We start from the raw sequence: 17,707 nt of genomic DNA on the forward strand, positions 1-17,707 counted from the left end.
TGAATGCGGCATAAATGCATGGAGTGGTGTGTGTGTGTGAAGGCCTCGTTTAGGGGGGGTTAGTGGAAGTCCCCTGGGCGGCATACAGGTTTTGTGCTGGGGCATGTGTGTGTAAATGGTGATGTGAAGGAGTGTGGTGGACCAAAAGTGTAACAGGCAGGATAGTCTGACTGATACTATTCTCCTGTGTGTACTTCCTCTGCAGGTCAGCACCCATCAAAAGAAGGGTATATGGCGTGCCATCTCCAAGGACGTGCAGACCCTGGGGGTCTATGGCAGGTGGAGCACCCACTGTCAGAAATGGTGGGAGGACCTGAGACGCTGGGCGCGAAGGACGGCGGATGCCCATCTGGGGATGGCCTCCGGATGAGGAAGGGGTACACGTCTCACCCTGATCCCCCGAATTGCCCGCATACTGGCTGTGGCCTATCCTAAGCTGGATGGGCGCTTGAGGGAATCACAGCAGCCACAAGGGGGTGAGTACAGTGCCCATCATTACAACTTTTGCATGGTAGGGTGGAATCCGGGTGGGGGATGTGTGTCAGTGGGTGCCACTAGTGAAGGCCTGACATTGCAAAGTAGGTCCCATGGTGCCCAGGGTTTTGAAGTGATCAACGTGCTGCCTAGCTCGTAGGCATCCAGTACTGGTCAGGGCTTCTTGGGTCCTAGGTGTGCTGCATTTGGTGGTGTGTGCACCTCCCCATGCCTTGGTGGCTAGCAATATAACTGGTAGTGCAATGCATAGTGAGTAGGGCTGTCCCCTGTGTGTGGGAGTGGTGTGTATGTAAACGGTGGTGTTGGTGCAGGCATTGACCCAGTGTATCCTTTGTTTCTTCCCCCCTTTTTGTTTTGTCACCCTGTCCTTATGTGCATTAGCATCATCTGGCGGAGGAGCAGAGGCACCGGTGACGGAGGGAACTGCATCCCACAGGAGCCAGGAGGCAGAGTCCACCAATGGGGAGAGCACCAGTGTTATGGAGAGCGAAGGGAGCACCACGGCAGAGACTGGAGGTGACAGTTCAGACACATATACCTCTTCAGATGGAAGCTCCCTGGTGGTGGAGAACACCTCTGTGACCACCCCAGCTACAGGTACAGCTGCCACCCCTGTACCAGCACTGCCCTCCAAGCAGCCCCTCATGGAGTTGCCTGTGCCCACTCACCCAGGAGGGTGGGCATCTCCTTTGCCCCAGGCACCTCAGGCCCTGCCCCAGTGAGCCCTGCTGCCCTGAGTAAGGAGGCTATTGACCTCCTGAGATTCATCTCTGTAGGGCAGGCAACCATTGTGAATGCCATCCAGGGGCTGGCAGCCCAGATGCAACAGACTAATGCATTCCTGGAGGGCATTCACACTGGCTTGGCGGCCCAACAGAGATCAATCCAGGCTCTGGGCTCATCTCTGATGGCAGTCATTGTCCCTGTTTCCACCCTCCCCCTCCAACGTCCTCTTCCCAATCCCATTCTTCTCAACCCCAACCTATCCCAAGCACACAGGCAGACGAGCGTGCACACAAGACAACACACAAGAGTGTCACAGGCAAACACAAGCACCACTCATCATCCCACAGGCACTCACACAAACACCATCCAGATGCAGACATACCAACATCCTCAATTTCCAGTATCCCCCTCCTCCTCCACCTCCCTCCCAGTTCCGGCTACACTCAATCCTGCATATACTACATCCTCATCCACTACCAGCATCACCACCACACCTAGCAGAACACATACCTCACTGGCAGACACCTCGACAAAAGCCATTCACATGTCTACTTTATCCTCTCCCACTGTGTCTATTCCCCCCCTAAAGTACACAAGCACTCAACAGCCATCCACCTCACAACAGCATCCAGCCCATGCACTTGCATCCAAAATCAGCAGACTGACACCTCCTACAACCACTCCCTCTTCCTCCACTTCCAAACCTTCTCCCTCTTCCCGCCCCAATGTCCCTAATAAGTTTTTCCTCTCCACCATTGACCTCTTCCCTACCCCTCTCCCCATTCTTCACTTCTGGTCAGGGTGGCAAAAACCCAGGCAAGCACCTCAGCCACCCAGTCCACGGGCCCAGTAGTCTCCACACCCACTCATGGTGGGAAAGGATCCAGGGCACCTGTGCAGAGGGTAAAGGAGCCTGCACCAGGTAGCCTCAAGGAAAGGGTGCCAGCCCCAGTTGCTGCCAGGAAGGGCAAGGAGCCAGCCCCAGCTGCTAGCCAGAAGGGCAAGGAGCAAGCCCCAGCTGCTGCCCGGAAGGGCAAGGAGCCAGGCCCAGATGCTGCCAGGATGGGCAAGGAGCCAGGGGCAGGGACTCAGATGGAGCCTCCACCACCAACCATGGTTGTGCAGCCATCCGAGGCTGCAGGGGATGGGCAGGACTTCACCCCACCACCAGCAGCAGCACCATCACTACCACCTCTGAGCAGCCATCACTGTATGTAGTCCTGTGACCATGGGCTGCTGTACGGCCTGCCCCATGCAAATCCAGTGGGTATGACACCCACCTGAGAGACTGTGGCCCTGCACTCCCCATGATCAAGAGCACAGGGCACGATGCCCCATCCAGAACCAGTGGGTAAGACACCCACCAGCCCCAGCCCCAGCCTCCCCACATCCAGAGCACAGGGCACGATGCCCCCTCCAGAACCAGTGGGTAAGACACCCACCAACCCAAGCCTCCCAGGATCAGGTACACAGGTCACAATGTCCCCTACAGAACCAGTGGATAAGACACCCACCAACCCCGGCCTCCCAAGATCAAGTGCACAGCGCACAATGCTCCCTCCAAGACCAGTAGGCAAGACACCCACTTGAGAGACTGTGGCCTTGCACTCCCCAGGACCAAGCACAGGGCATGTTGCCCCCTCCAGAGCATGTGGGCAAGTCACCCACTTTATTTCTACTGTGTTGATCTCATTACATTCACTTTTGCGAAATCGTTTTGTCCTTGCATAATTCATCAGGGATACTGGGTAAATATGTTTTATTACTGCATCTGATTGTGTGTATGGCGTTGGAGGTGGGGGTGTGTGTGGTGTGTGTGTGTGTGTGTCACTCTCTACCCCCCTTGTGTACTAGGCGGTTGTACTCACCGTCGTCTTCGCCGTCGTTGGTGTTCGTGGTGGAGCAGGACGTAGAAGAGCATTGGGAAGACATGCAGCGCGGGTTCCATGGCGGCGTGGTTGTTCCCTGTGTCTCTAAAGGTGAGTCCTTTCCCTTCTGTGCAGTGTTTCCACCAGGCTTCTGATGTCATTGGTACCGCCCCGGAAAAGGTGGCAGTTTCCGGTGTCTTAATACGGTGGGCGGAACATTGTCTTCTGCCTGGCTGTAGGTGGCTACCGCAGTGCTGGCTGTTGTTTCCGCCCTGGCGGTCGGTGTGGTAAAGTGGCTGTCTATCTGAGATATCACCGCCATGGTCATAATTTGGTAGTGGTTACCGGCAGCCTGTTGGCGGTATTACCGGCACTTTATCACCAACCGCCAGGGTTGTAACGAGGGCCTTTGTCTTCTCACCGTGGTTCTTCTTTTGCACCTTCTTCCGGGATAGCAGGGGCTCCTGTTCTCCCTGGAATCTTCAATGCTTCTTGGTCTTGGTCCCCTTCTACCACAGGTATTCAGGTCCAGGAATCCATTGCTGGTGTCTTGCAGTCTCTTCTGGTTCTTGCATAATCTTCTATCACGACTTCTTGTGTGTTTCAGGAACTTATAGTTTTCCTCGGCCCTGGTGTGGGTTCTATTTCTTACCTTTGTTGTTTTCTTACACTCCCTGCGCCCCTCTACACACTACACTTGCCTAGGTGGGAAACCGACTTTTGCATTCCACTATTTTAGTATATGGTTTGTGTTCCCACTAGGCCCATTGCAACCTATTGTGATTTTCACTATTTGTACTGTTTTCTAACTGTTTACTTACCTTTTTGGATTCTAGTTTATATATTGCATTTAATACTTACTTATACTAAGGGAGTATAGTCTATAAGGCATTTTTGGCATTTGTGTCACCAAAATAAAGTACCTTTACTTTTGTAACACTGAGTATTTTCTTTCATGTGTTTGAGTTCTGTGTGACTACAGTGATATTGCAAGAGCTTTGCATGTCTCCTAGTTCAGCCTTAACTGTTCAGCTACAGCTACCTCTAGACAGCCTGGGTACTAGGCACTGACTACATTTCACTAATATGGGATAATAGGACCTTTTATAAGGTGTTCGTATCTTTGGTACCCACTACAAACCAAGCCAGTCTCCTACAATGATGTCCTGCCCTGTATGAAGAACTCTATGGCTCACCAGAGGAGTATGTAAATCCCGGAAATGCACAATTTTCTCAGTACTTCAAGCCTTTCCCTCCTCACACACTAGAATGTGCCCATGTGTACCAGTTTGACTACTTGTGTGCCTGTTGGTGCAGTCTGTGTGGCATCAATGGAATGAACAATGTGCAGGTTTTGGTGGCCAGTACCATATTTTAAGTTCAATCACATTGTGTTTTGTGAGGTTTTTGGAGTGCTAGATCTTCCTTGTTTTGGATGCACATAACAAAGTAAGGAGACATTGTGGTCATCCACATATATCTTTTTTCTCATGATTGCTGTAAATGTCAGACAACATGTATGGGCATGACAGCATGAGCTGGGCATGCATGTTGCATGAGTCAGTTGAGAGTCATGTGAGCAATGTGTATAGTGCCACAGATATTTCAACCTCACATCTGCCCCTGCTAAACTATTGTGTGGAAGGCATAGCATGTGTCACTCTGCCCTACAGGTTGCCACACATCGCATGGCCAATTGCTGTTGGCTACATGATGTACTGCCATGCATTAAAGTGATGGGAATGGAGTGCCATGTTGGTTCTGTCTGCTCAGCCTGCAGAGACCAGGGCCTGTTACATCTATGTCCCAGTATGGGATCTAATCTAGGCTGTGGGAGAGTCACTTTGGCTATGTAACAGTGGAACTGTGCCCACTCAATGTACCCCAGCAGATCCTGGAATCCGGCCAAAATGAGGCTCTGGTGGCAAAATCTGCCCTGAATGCCTCATTCCTTTGACTAAATTAGGAATAGGTGTAGCAGTAAATAATGAATATAGTCCATATGTGAATTTAGCATCATTGTCAGTGTGTGTCTTTTACTCATGACAGGTCCCTTACTCCCACACCTCTGCTGTCACCTTCCCATGGGTCATATTTGCCCTGTATAGATGTATTGCATTACTGACAGTACCACAGTGCGGACAGTGTGTTGATTCCTGGGAGGCCATGATATGTGAGTCAGTAGCTTGGCCGCATAGCAGACACTTTACAATGCATGGCCTTGTTTGTTGGATGTCATCTCTGTAGGATGGACACATATTTCCAAAGGAGTGTTCCATGGTACAGGTACATGACACAGAACCACACCCCCTGAAGTGGCATGAGTCCGCATTTGTTAGACCACATGTCCACACATGGACAGGGAATACGCTTTCTGACCTCACCATGCCAGCCCCTTCATTAGTACTCATGTGTAATTTTGGAGTCTGTACTTGCCTGTAGGGACTGCATGAATTTATGGGTCCACTGGTGTGAAGTGTTTCATTGTGGCTCACACCACAGTACAGGTTGCTACAGCATGGGCTACCTGACGTCAGTAAGCTTGCTAAGTCATTGTAGGCCATGAGCAGGGTAGTAGGTTAGTCTGCAGAAGGAAATATAAATGTCTGTGGTCATGTCCCTGCACTTATTGGCTTGTGTGTGTCACACTTGGGTGGTACTGACAAAAAGAAAAGTCCTAGCTGGATGTTATTAACATGTATGTGACCCAAGGATTTGTGATGAAACTTATGATTATAATCTCTTGATTTGTCTTTTGCATCCATGCAGGTCAAGGCCCATCAAAAGAAGACAAAATTGAGAGCCTTCAGCTGGAAGGTGTGGACCCTGGTGTGAGAAAGTAGCCTCTTTCTAGCACAGTTACCCCCATTTTCGGCTTGTTTGTGAGTGTGTGTCAGTGTGTTTTTACTGTCTCACTAGGATCCTGCTAGCCAGGACCCCGTGCTCATAGTTTAAAACATATTTGTCAGTGTGTTTTGCCTGTCTCACTGGGATCCTGCTAGGCAGGACCCCAGTGCTCATAGTATGTGGCCTATGTGTGTGTTGTCAGTATGCTTAACTGTCACTGAAGTTCTGCTATTCCAATACTCCAGTGCTTAGTCTCTCTCTACTTACCAAATTTGTCACTATAGACTCCATATTCCAATTCCAATTGGCACACTGGACCCCCCTTGTAAGGCCCTAGTATATGGTACCTAGGTACGCAAGGCACTGGGGTTCCAGAAGATCCTTATGGGCTGCAGCATTTCTGTTGCCACCTATAAATAGCTCAGACAAACCTTTCTTCAGGATTGCCACTGCAGCCTGAGCGAAATAGTGCCCACACTATTTCACAGCCATTTTCACTGCACTTAAGTAACTTATAAGTCACCTATATGTCCAACCTTCATGTACTGAAAGCTAGGTGCAAAGTTACTAAGTGTGAGGGCACCCTTACACTAGCAAAGGTGCCCCCACGCTGTCCAGGGCCAATTCCCCAGACTTTGTGAGTGTGGGGACACATTACACGCATGCACTACATATATGTCAAGATATATATGTAGCTTCACAATGGTAACTCCGAATATGGCCATGTGTCTATGATCATGGAATTGTCCCCCCGTTCCAAATCCGGTATTGGGGTGCCAATCCCATGCATCCTGGGTGCTCCACCATGGACCTCCAGTACTAACAAACCAGCTCGCTGAGGTTTCCACTGCAGCCCCAGCTGCTGCCATCTCACAGACAGGTTTCTGCCCTCCTTGGGAATGAGCAGCTCAATCCCAGGAAGTCAGAACAATGCATTTCCTTTGGGAGGAGGGTGTTACAACCTCTCCCTTTGGAAATATGTGTTACAGGCTTGGGAGGGGTAGCCTCCCAGAGCCTCTGGAAATGCTTTGAAGGGCACAGATGGTGCCCTACTTGCATAAGCCAGTCTACATCAGTTCAGGGACCCCCAGTCCCTGCTCTGGCACGAAACTGGACAAAGGAAAGGGGATTTACCACTCCCCTGTCCATCACTACCCCAGGGGTGGTGCCCAGAGCTCCTCCAGTGTGTCCCTTGCATTAGCCATCTTGGACTCTGGAGACCTCTGAGTGGCCAGTGCCAGCAGGTATTGCCAGAGACCCCTCCTGATAGGTATATACCTGTGTAGATAGTCAATCCCCATCACAGGGCAATTTAGGGTCTCTCTTCTGGGTGTTTCATGTGATTCAGCTTGCAGGACTCCTCTAAAAATCCTCTGCATCAGCTTCTGACCGTCGGATCAACCTCAGAGTGCTCCATGAACCTCTGTAACTTCAACAAAGTATCTGGGACGACTCCTGTGACCTGCAACTTCAGCCAGCATTTGCAACAGTTTCCAAGATGTGCACGCTCTGTGGACTGCCTGTCTTCATCCTGCACCAGAAGAAGCAAAGGCATCTCCTGTGGGGAGACGGAGTCACTTCTCTGCTTCTGCAAGCACCCTTCTTCGAGGATGACCAGTACTCTGGGACTCCTATCCTGATGACCAGCATGCTCCCTGGAACACAGGTGGTGGACCAACGTGACCCAGACTGTCCTAAGGTCCAGCTGTCCAAATTTGGTGGAGGTAAGAACTTGCCTCCCCTTGCAGCGACAGTACCCCTGTGTACTGCGTCTTCTCCAACTCTTTGGGCTTGTGTGAACTTCTTCCAAAAATCATTCATGCACAGTGTAGCCCAGGTCCCCAGCACTCCATCCTGTGATGCACAACTATCTGAGTTGTTCTCCAGTGGTGCGGAACCTTCCTGTGTAGTGCTGCGATGACCGCACTTTGCATCTTCTTTGTCCCCGTGTCCTGGGACTCCTGTGGGTGCTGCCTGGCCATCTGAGGGCTCCCTGGAGTGCTGAGAGTCCCTCTGTCTCCTCAGTCTGAGTTGAGACCCCCAGGTCCCTCCTGGGCCCAGACAGCTCCATTTTGACGCAAACAGTGTGCCTGCGTGAACCAAGGCTTGTTGGCGGAATCCAGCGATGCAAACACCCTGCATCCAACAAATCTACGTGGGACATCTCCTGCACCTGGCAGGAACCCTCAGCCATCTTCTTTGGTGCTCTTCTGTACTTTTCCTCTTACCGCAGAATCCAGTTTTTCACAACCTTCTAGGTTGGCAGCGGCTCCTATCCTTCCTGGACTCTTCTTCGACTTCTGGACTTGGTCTCCTCTCTCCACAAGTCTTCAGGTCCAGCAATCTACCGTTTGTTGATTTCAGTCTTTCTTGGTCCTTGCAATAACTCTTATCATGACTTGTAGTGTGTCCTGAGGAAACTTGCAAGACTTTACTCCTGCTTTCCTCAGCTCTGGTCTGGGGTACTTTACTTAACTTTGGTGTTTTCTTACACTCCCAGCGCCCCTCTATACACTAAACTTGCCTAGGGGTGAATTTGTGATTTGCATTCCACTTTCTTAGCATATGGTTTGTGTTGCCCCTAGTCCCATTGCATTCTATTATATTTTCTACTGTTGCACTATTCTATGACTGTTTACTTACCTATTTTATTTATTTGTGTATATAATACTTACCTCCAGAAGGAGTATTGCCTCTAAGGTATGTTTGGCCTTGTGCCACTAAAAAAGATTGCGTATTGTCTTTTATTGTGTATAAATAATGTGTAACTATAGTGCTACAGCTACCTCTAGACAGCCTAAGCTGCTAGAACACTTCCTACATTTCACTAATAAGGGATAACTGGACCTGGTATAAGGTGTAAGTACCTTAGGTACCCACTACAAACCAGGCCAGCCTCCTACACCTGGTGGTCCATAGCCGGTGGAACGCCCACTGCAAGAAAATGTGGGAGGACCTGAGATGCTGGGTCCCGAAAATTGCAGAGGTCCTGCTGGGGCTCTCTTCCCAATGTTTGCACGATACCCATCGGACTATGACCCCACTAATGGCCTGCATCCTAGCAGTGGCCTACCTAGACCTTGATGGACATCGGAGGACAGCATAGCAGCCACAAGGGGGTGAGTACAGGGCATATTCCTGCCTGTCACATTGCCAAGTGAATGTGTTAGGTCCTGACAGCTCCCCCTGACAATTAGGGTTGAGGCATGTGTAGGAGGCTGGCCTGGCTTGTAGTGGGTACCAGAGGTACTTACACCTTGTGCCAGGTCCAGTTATCCCTTATTAGTGTAGAAGAGGTGTTTCTTAGGCTGATAGAAGGTAGCTATGGCAAAGCAGCTTAGGCTGAATTAGGAGACATGTAAAGCTCCTACGATATCACTGATGTCATATGCACAACATCATAAGCAAACACAATACACAGAGTTACTAAAAATAAAGGTACTTTATTTTTATGACAATATGCCAAAAGTATCTCAGTGAGTACCCTTAGTATGAGGATAATTTATATACACAAGATATATGTACACAAACCAAAATTAGGTAAGTAATAGCAAGAAAAGTAATGCAAACAGTGTAGAATTGCAATAGATTGCAATAGGAGCACATAGGTATAGGGGCAACAAAAACCATATACTCCAAAAGTGGAATGCGAACCACAAATGGACCTATGTGAGCTTGTAGAGGGTCACTGGGACTGTAAGAAAACAGTGAGGGTTAGAAACATAGCCCACCCCAAGACCCTGCAAGGTAGGTGTAAAGTGCACCTACTACCCCCAGAGAGCACAGAAGTCGTGATGGGGGATTCTGCAGGAAGAACAACCACCAGCAATGCAAAAACAGTGAATTTCCGGACCTGCGTACTTGTAAGACAAGAGGACCAAGTCCAATAGTCGCGATAGTGTCAAGAGTGGGCAGGGGCCCAGGAAATGCCAGCTGCGGGTGCAAGGAAGCTGCCACCTTTTGGAAGAAGCTTGGAGTTCTGCAAGAAAGAAGAGGACTAGGAACTTCTCCTTTGGAGGATGGATGTCCCACGTCGCGATGAAGCTTGCAGAGGTATTCCCACGCAGAAAGACCACAAACAAGCCTTGCTAGCTGCAAGGGTCACGGTAGAGGTTTTTGGGCGCTGCTGTGGCCCAGGAGGGACCAGGATGCCGCCACTTGGAGGAGGAGACAGAGGGGGTGTCCAGCAACTTAGTGAGCCTTCACAGAAGCAGGCATCACCCACAAAAGTACCTGAACAGACACTTGGAAGGAAAGTGAACTGGAGTCCCTGCAAACTCACCAAAGGGAGTCCCACGACTCCGGAGGACAACTCAGAAGGTTGTGCACTGCAGGATGGAGTGCCGGGGACCCAGGCTTGGCTGTGTACGAAGGAAATCCTGGAAGAGTGCACAGGAGCCGGAGCAGCTGCAAATAACGCGGTACCCAGCAATGCAGTCTAGCGTGGGGAGGCAAGGACTTACCTCCACCAAACTTGGACTGAAAAGTCACTGGACTGTGAGAGTCACTTGGACAGAGTTGCTGAGTTCCAGGGACCACGCTCATCAGGATGAGAGGGGACCCAGAGGACCAGGCTTGTAGTCTTTTGGTGCCTGCGTTAGCAGGGGGAAGATTCCGTTGACCCACTGGAGATTTCTTTGGAGCTTCTGGTGTAGGGTGAAGGCAGGCTACCCCCAGAGCATGCACCACCTGAAAACAGTCAAGAAAGCTGGCAGGTTGAGGTGCTACAATGTTGCTAGTAGTAGTCTTGCTACTTTGCTGCGGTTTTGCAGGCGTCCCGAGCAGTCAGCGGTCGATCCTTTGGTAGAAGGTAAAGAGGGAGATGCAGAGGAACTCTGGTGAGCTCTTGCATTCGTTATCTGAAGAATTCCCCAAAGCAGATACCCTAAATAGCCAGAAAAGGAGGTTTGGCTACCAAGGAAGGAGGATTGGCTACCAAGAGAGGTAAGAGCCTATCAGAAGGAGCCTCTGACGTCACCTGCTGGCACTGGACACTCAGAGCAGTCCAGTGTGCCCCCAACACCTCTGTTTCCAAGATGGCAGAGGTCTGGGACACACTGGAGGAGCTCTGGGCACCTCCCCAGGAAGGTGCAGGTCAGGGGAGTGGTCACTCCCCTTTCCTTTGTCCAGTTTCGTGCCAGAGCAGGGCTGGAGGATCCCTGAACTGGTGTAGACTGGCTTATGCAGAGATGGGCACCATCTGTGCCCATCAAAGCATTTCCAGAGGCTGGAGGAGGCTACTTCTCTCCAGCCTTCACACCTATTTCCAAAGGGAGAGGGTGTGACACCCTCTCTCAGATGAAATCCTTTGTTCTGCCTTCCTGGGCCAGGGCTGCCTGGACCGCAGGAGGGCAGAAACCTGTCTGAGGGGTTGGTAGCAGCAGCAGCTGCAGTGGAGACCCCGGAAAGGCAGTTTGGCAGTACCCGGGTACCATGCTAGAGACCCGGGGGATCATGGAATGGTCCCCCCAATGCCAGAATGGTATTGGGGTGACAATTCCATGATCTTAGATATGTTACATGGCCATGTTCGGAGTTACCATTGTGACGCTACACATAGGTAGTGACCTATGTGTAGTGCACGTGTGTAATGGTGTCCCCGCACTCACAAAGTCCGGGGAATTTGCCCTGAACGATGTGGGGGCACCTTGGCTAGTGCCAGGGTGCCCACACACTAAGTAACTTTGCACCCAACCTTCACCAGCTGAAGGTTAGACATATAGGTGACTTATAAGTTACTTAAGTGCAGTGGTAAATGGCTGTGAAATAACGTGGACGTTATTTCACGCAGGCTGCAATGGCAGGCCTGTGCAAGAATTGTCAGAGCTCCCTATGGGTGCAAAAGAAATGCTGCAGCCCATAGGGATCTCCTGGAACCCCAATACCCTGGGCACCTCAGTACCATATACTAGGGAATTATATGGGTGTACCAGTATGCCAATGTGAATTGGTAAATTTAGTCACTAGCCTGTTAGTGACAAATATGGAAAGCAGAGAGAGCATAACCACTGAGGTTCTGGTTAGCAGAGCCTCAGTGAGACAGTTAGGCATCACACAGGGAACACATACAGGGCATATACTTATGAACACTGGGGCCCTGCCTGGCAGGGTCCCAGTGACACATAGACTAAAACAACATATATACTGTGAACTATGGGGATAACATGCCAGGCAAGATGGTACTTTCCTACAGCATGTGTCACACAGTAGATGAGTGATTGTGTAGACACGTCATGTGTTGTATAGTGATGTGCCTTGCCTATTCGCCCAGGAACCTAGGACACAACTGTGTACAATCCACAAACAACTTGTTCTCCAGGGATGACATATGGCTGTGTACAGCGATCAATCAAGTACTGTTTGTTGTTGTAGTGTGTTGTAGTGTGTGTAAATTCTACCCAATAGATCACTACTTCTCAATGGTATAGGCCAGAGGTAAGTGATGGATCACTGTCCTCAGCCATGTGTCTCGGGAAATGAATATATTGGCATCTGCCACTCAAAGTCTAGTTTTCTTCAGCGTATGAATGGTGCTGGTACCTCACTACAGTCTTTAATGTGGAGATTGTAATCATACATGTGACAGAACAAACATTCTACTATGGTTGCAGCTACAGATTAATACTTTGCCTTGGTAAGTGGGGAATGTCCATTGACATGATTTATGTGCCATCACTGTTGCCAACATTCTTTGTGCCTAAATCTCATCATGTATCCCTTTCTCATCAGCACAGCATTTGTAAGCCGCTGTTTCATGCATGGTCTACCTGTGCTGATGGGATGATGCCTGTATTCCCTCACATATATGTGCATGGCAACCTGTATGTGGAATAAGACATTTACAATGACTGTACATTTCATATTGTGTCACATACAGGAGTGTGGCACCATTGTTTATTGGCTGACACATTCCCTCATGCATCATAGCATGTCATTTGGCATGTACAACTGCTGTAGAAATGAGGGACATGCCAGGTAGACTTAGAGTTTTGATCCACAATGTGCATTTCTATGCCTTTGACTTGGCAGCATATAGCGAAGTGCACCAAACATTTGTAATGGGTAAAGTTTGTGACCTGACTGTTGGCATTCATCATGTAGTGACTTGCAGTTATGTTGACATCACATCCACAGACATACATTTGGATCTGCATGACCATAATGGAGACAATGATGAAGCTTCCAATTGGGCAACATGTATTGGGACTTCAACAAGTACTTGCAAATCTCTGGGCCTTTCTAACGCCCAAGGTACTAATTGCGTCTACTGATGTGAGTATGTCATTGTAAGGAGTGCCAGACATTACTGGTGATTACCCTGGAGCTTGCTGATTCATTGTGTTGTGGATTTTGGGTCACATCTCTCCCTAATATATTGCAAATGATATCTACAGTGTCCCTTTCCATGCCACATATGTGGCCTATCTGAGCAACATTAGTATTTCTTCCATGACTCTATTGGGACACATATCACATGTGAAGTGCGCATAGTGTAACTGCTTCCAGTGTGACATGAGTATTCCCATGTCACATTCTCCAGGCTTTTGTACTTTTGTCATCAACATGGCAGGATTTTGTAGTATCATTTCTAATTGTTGGGTCATTATGTATGTGACAAATAGATGTATGTATGATCTTGTGTGAGATCTGTGGGAATGCAGTTGGCATTGGCCTACTGTTGTATAACAACAGGTACCTGAGGTATGGTCCATGGGGCAAAGCTTTGAGGGTGATGAGGTCCTACTTGTTGAATGGTTACTGTGATTGCACAACCACAGCCATATAAATGTAGTTGTCTAAGATCCTGATTTTCTTGTGGGCAACTGTTGACAGTACAGATGGGATGCGTGCATATGGTATGGCACATGTATGGGCCACTTACGTGGAGTTTTTTGCTAGGTCTTACCTGACATCATGGTAATGTTTGCTAAGCAGATCTGTTGTTCATATGTGATTATGGACATGTAATGACCCTATTTCTCTTTGTATTTGCAGCATCAACACTGGCAAGTGAAGGGCATAGTACACAGCCCAGTGGGGACACAACTGGCCACAGGACCTTGGATCACGACACTTAGTACACAGAGGGACCCTGTGGCATGGAGGACAAGGGGAGTGCCACGGGGGAGAACGCAACATCCTCTTCATCAGCAGATTCTTCCTCCAGTGGACACTTCCTAGTGGTGGTAGACCCATAGGAGCATCCCCCTGTACCAGTTTTGTCCACCAGCCCCAAGTCTATCACTGCCCTCTCTGTTGCTCCCCACCCAGTTGGCTGTGCCCACTCACCCAAGAGGTTTGGCATCTCATTTGTCACAGGCACCTCCATCCCAGCCCCTGTTACCCCTGCTACTCTCAGTAAGGAGGTTATTGACCTCTTGAGAAGTATCTCTGTGGGTCAGACAGCCATTGTGAATGCCATCCAGGGATTGTCAACCAACTCCCTTAGACCAATGCATTCCTGGAAGGCATTCATGGTCCAATGTCTGGCCTACAGATATCTTTTCAGTCTCTAGCCTCCACATTTGCGGCAGCCTGTCACCACCCACCCTCTGCCCCCCACCTCCCTCTTCCCAATCCAGGTCCCCCTTCCTGTACCCACCCAAAGAACAGAAACCAACCTGGATGCACCCAGCTCAACACAGAAGAGCAGCACACACAGACACACACACCACAAAGCACATTGTCATGCAAGCAAACAAAAGACTCCCACAGGCACAACATTAGTTACCACTTCCCCAGACACCCCACCTACCCCTGCATAACACACAACATCAAGCATATCCACAGGCACCATCACAGCAATCAGTGACACACCCACCACACCTAGCATACCTGCAGACACCACATCAATAGACACAGAGGGGGTCATTACAACCCTGGCGGACGGTGTTAAAGCTGCGGTAAGACTGCAAACAGGCCGGCAAAAAAAAAAAGGGAATTATGACTGTGGCGGAAACCGCCAACAAAGACAGCCACTTTAACACTCCGCCCGCCACGGCGTACAGACAAGCAGCGCGGCGGTCACCGCCAACAGACAGGCGGGAGACAATGTACCGCCCACAGTATCACAACCTACCAATCCGCCACCTTTTCCGGGGTGGATTCACCGTGGATAAAAACTCAGCAGAAACAGCCATTTTAATGGGAAAACACTCACCGCTACACACTCCACGAGGAACGAGGGCACCATGGAGCCGGAACTCCAAATACTCCCTGCGATAGTCTTCCTGCTTCTGTGCGATCATCAGCCACGCCGGCGCCGAAGACGACGGTGAGTACTGCACCTACGACATAGGGGAGGTGGGTGGCAAAAGTCAGGGACACACATACGCAACACCCCCACCCTTACCCCGACCCTCACCCACTACAACACACACCAATGCATATCCAAACAGAACAGTAACAACCCCAAAACCCCCCAGAAGAATGCAAAGACAAAAGGAAATGAGTGCAACCATTGTAATGTAGCAAAATACAGTAAGCTAATATATACATATATATATACACATTCAACAAAATATACATCACGATTAGTAGTGCAGGGATGCACTATTCAATGTCCGTGGACCACTGGGCCCAAAATGCATGAACGAGGCCCACACACGATACCTGAGCAAAACGGAGAGAACACTGCAGGGGCATCAGATCGAAATACAACAGGCACCTCAGAAGGAAGGGAAGGGGGTCACCTCAGCCGGGTGATAGCACCACGCCAGATCCACGAGGGGGCTCCATGCCCATTGATGTATCCTGGGGAGTGCAAAGCCACAGTCTCTCAAGTCTCTACAGTGGGTGGGTTGCCCACTGTACCATCCTGGGGAGTGTAAAACCACAGTCTCTCTAGTCTCTACAGTGGGTGCTTTGCCCACTGCTTTATCCTGGGGAGTGCAAAGCCACAGTCTCTCAAGTGGATGACAGTCTCCACTGGTTCTGGAGGGGGACTGGTACCCAAAGTGCTTCATCCTGTTAAGGACTGAGGTAGTGGATGCATGTCTCCACTTGTTCTGGAGGGGGACTGGTGCCCAGAGTGCTTCATCCTGTTAAGGACTGAGTTAGTGGATGCTGTTCTCCACTGGTTCTGGAGGGGGACTGGTGCCCAGAGTGCTTCATCCTGTTAAGGACTGAGGTAGTGGATGCTGTTCTCCACTGGTTCTGGAGGGGGACTGGTGCCCAGAGTGCTTCATCCTGTTAAGGACTGAGGTAGAGGATGCATGTCTCCACTGGTTCTGGAGGGGGACTGGTGCCCAGAGTGCTTCATCCTGTTTAGGACTGAGGTAGTGGAAGCTGTTCTCCACTGGTTCTGGAGGGGGACTGGTGCCCGGAGTGCTTCATCCTGTTAAGGACTGAGGTAGTGGATGCTGTTGTCCACTGGCTCTGGAGGGGGACTGGTGCCCAGAGTGCTTCATCCTGTTAAGGACTGAGGTAGTGGATGCTGTTCTCCACTGGTTCTGGAGGGGGACTGGTGCCCAGAGTGCATCACTCTCCCCGTGACTGTCCCAGTTCCGTCACTGCCCCTGCCGCACATGTGCTAGCGGTGCTTGAGTTGGCGGTGCTTGTCCTGTTCAGTGGTGCTTGCCATGGCGGTCTTTGCCCTGTTCAGCGGTGCTGGACTTTGCAGTTTCTGACCTGTTCAGCGGTGCTTGCCATGGCGGTCTTTGCCCTGTTCAGCGGTGCTTGCCCTGTACAGCGGTGCTTGACTTTGCTGTCTCTAACCTGTGCAGCGGTGTTTGCCATGGCCCTCATTGCCCAGCGGGGCTGTGGCTGCCGGGGCCCTCCTGGGCACTGATTCTGGCGGTGGTCTCCTGACCACTGAAGATGGGACTGCCCTCCTGGGCACTGACTCTGGCAGTGGTCTCCTGACCACTGACGATGGGACTGCCCTCCTGGGCACTGACTCTGGCGGTGGTCTCCTGACCACTGACGATGGGACTGCCCTCCTGGGCACTGACTCTGGCGGTGGTCTCCTGACTAGTGACGATGGGACTGCCCTCCTGGGCACTGACTCTGGCGGTGGCCTCCTGGCCACTGACGATCGGGCTGGCGGTGGCCTACTGGGCAGCGGGGATGATGGCGGCCTTCTCCGCTGTGCTGCTCTTCCCAGACTTTGTCGCTTTCTTCTGCCCATTCCCCACCTTGGGAGGAGTCACAGCTGACTCGACACTCCCCCCGGGACCCTTGGCAGCAGCTTTGCCGGCTGGTGTCTTCCCCTTATCCCATCGGGCACTGTCCAACTTCTGGTGCTTCACAGTGGGGGGACTGGCTGTGCTTTGGCTCCATGTCACACTGGCTGCCCTGGTGCCCGGTGCACTCCACATACCTCTAACAGGCACCACTGGTACCGGAGATTTTTTGGCTGAGGTGCTAGTATGGGACTTATGAATTGGAGGGGGGTGTGGTGGGAAAGAGGTCAACGTTGCTCAGGAAAAGTTTCTTAGGAACACTGGTACGGGTAGCTGGAGGGGGTCTGGGAGTGGAGGAAGAGGAGGTGGTTGTAGGAGGTGTAACTTTTGATGATTTGGGTGCAGGTGCATGTTCTGGAGGCTGTCGTGAGGTGGATGGATGTTGGGTGTGTGTGTGCCCGCGTTTGTGTACTTTGGGAGGGGCCGTCACAGACACACTGGGAGAGGACACAGGGGACGTGTAAATGGTAGTGGGGGTGGTGAGTGCAGGTGAGCGGGGTGTGCTGGTGGGTGTGCTGGTGCGGGTCCTAGTGGCTGTAGTGGTAGTGCATGCAGGTGAGAGTGTAGACGACACTGGGAGGGAGGAGG

This window comes from Pleurodeles waltl, chromosome 8 (assembly GCF_031143425.1).
Source record: "Pleurodeles waltl isolate 20211129_DDA chromosome 8, aPleWal1.hap1.20221129, whole genome shotgun sequence".
Lineage (NCBI taxonomy): Eukaryota > Metazoa > Chordata > Amphibia > Caudata > Salamandridae > Pleurodeles > Pleurodeles waltl.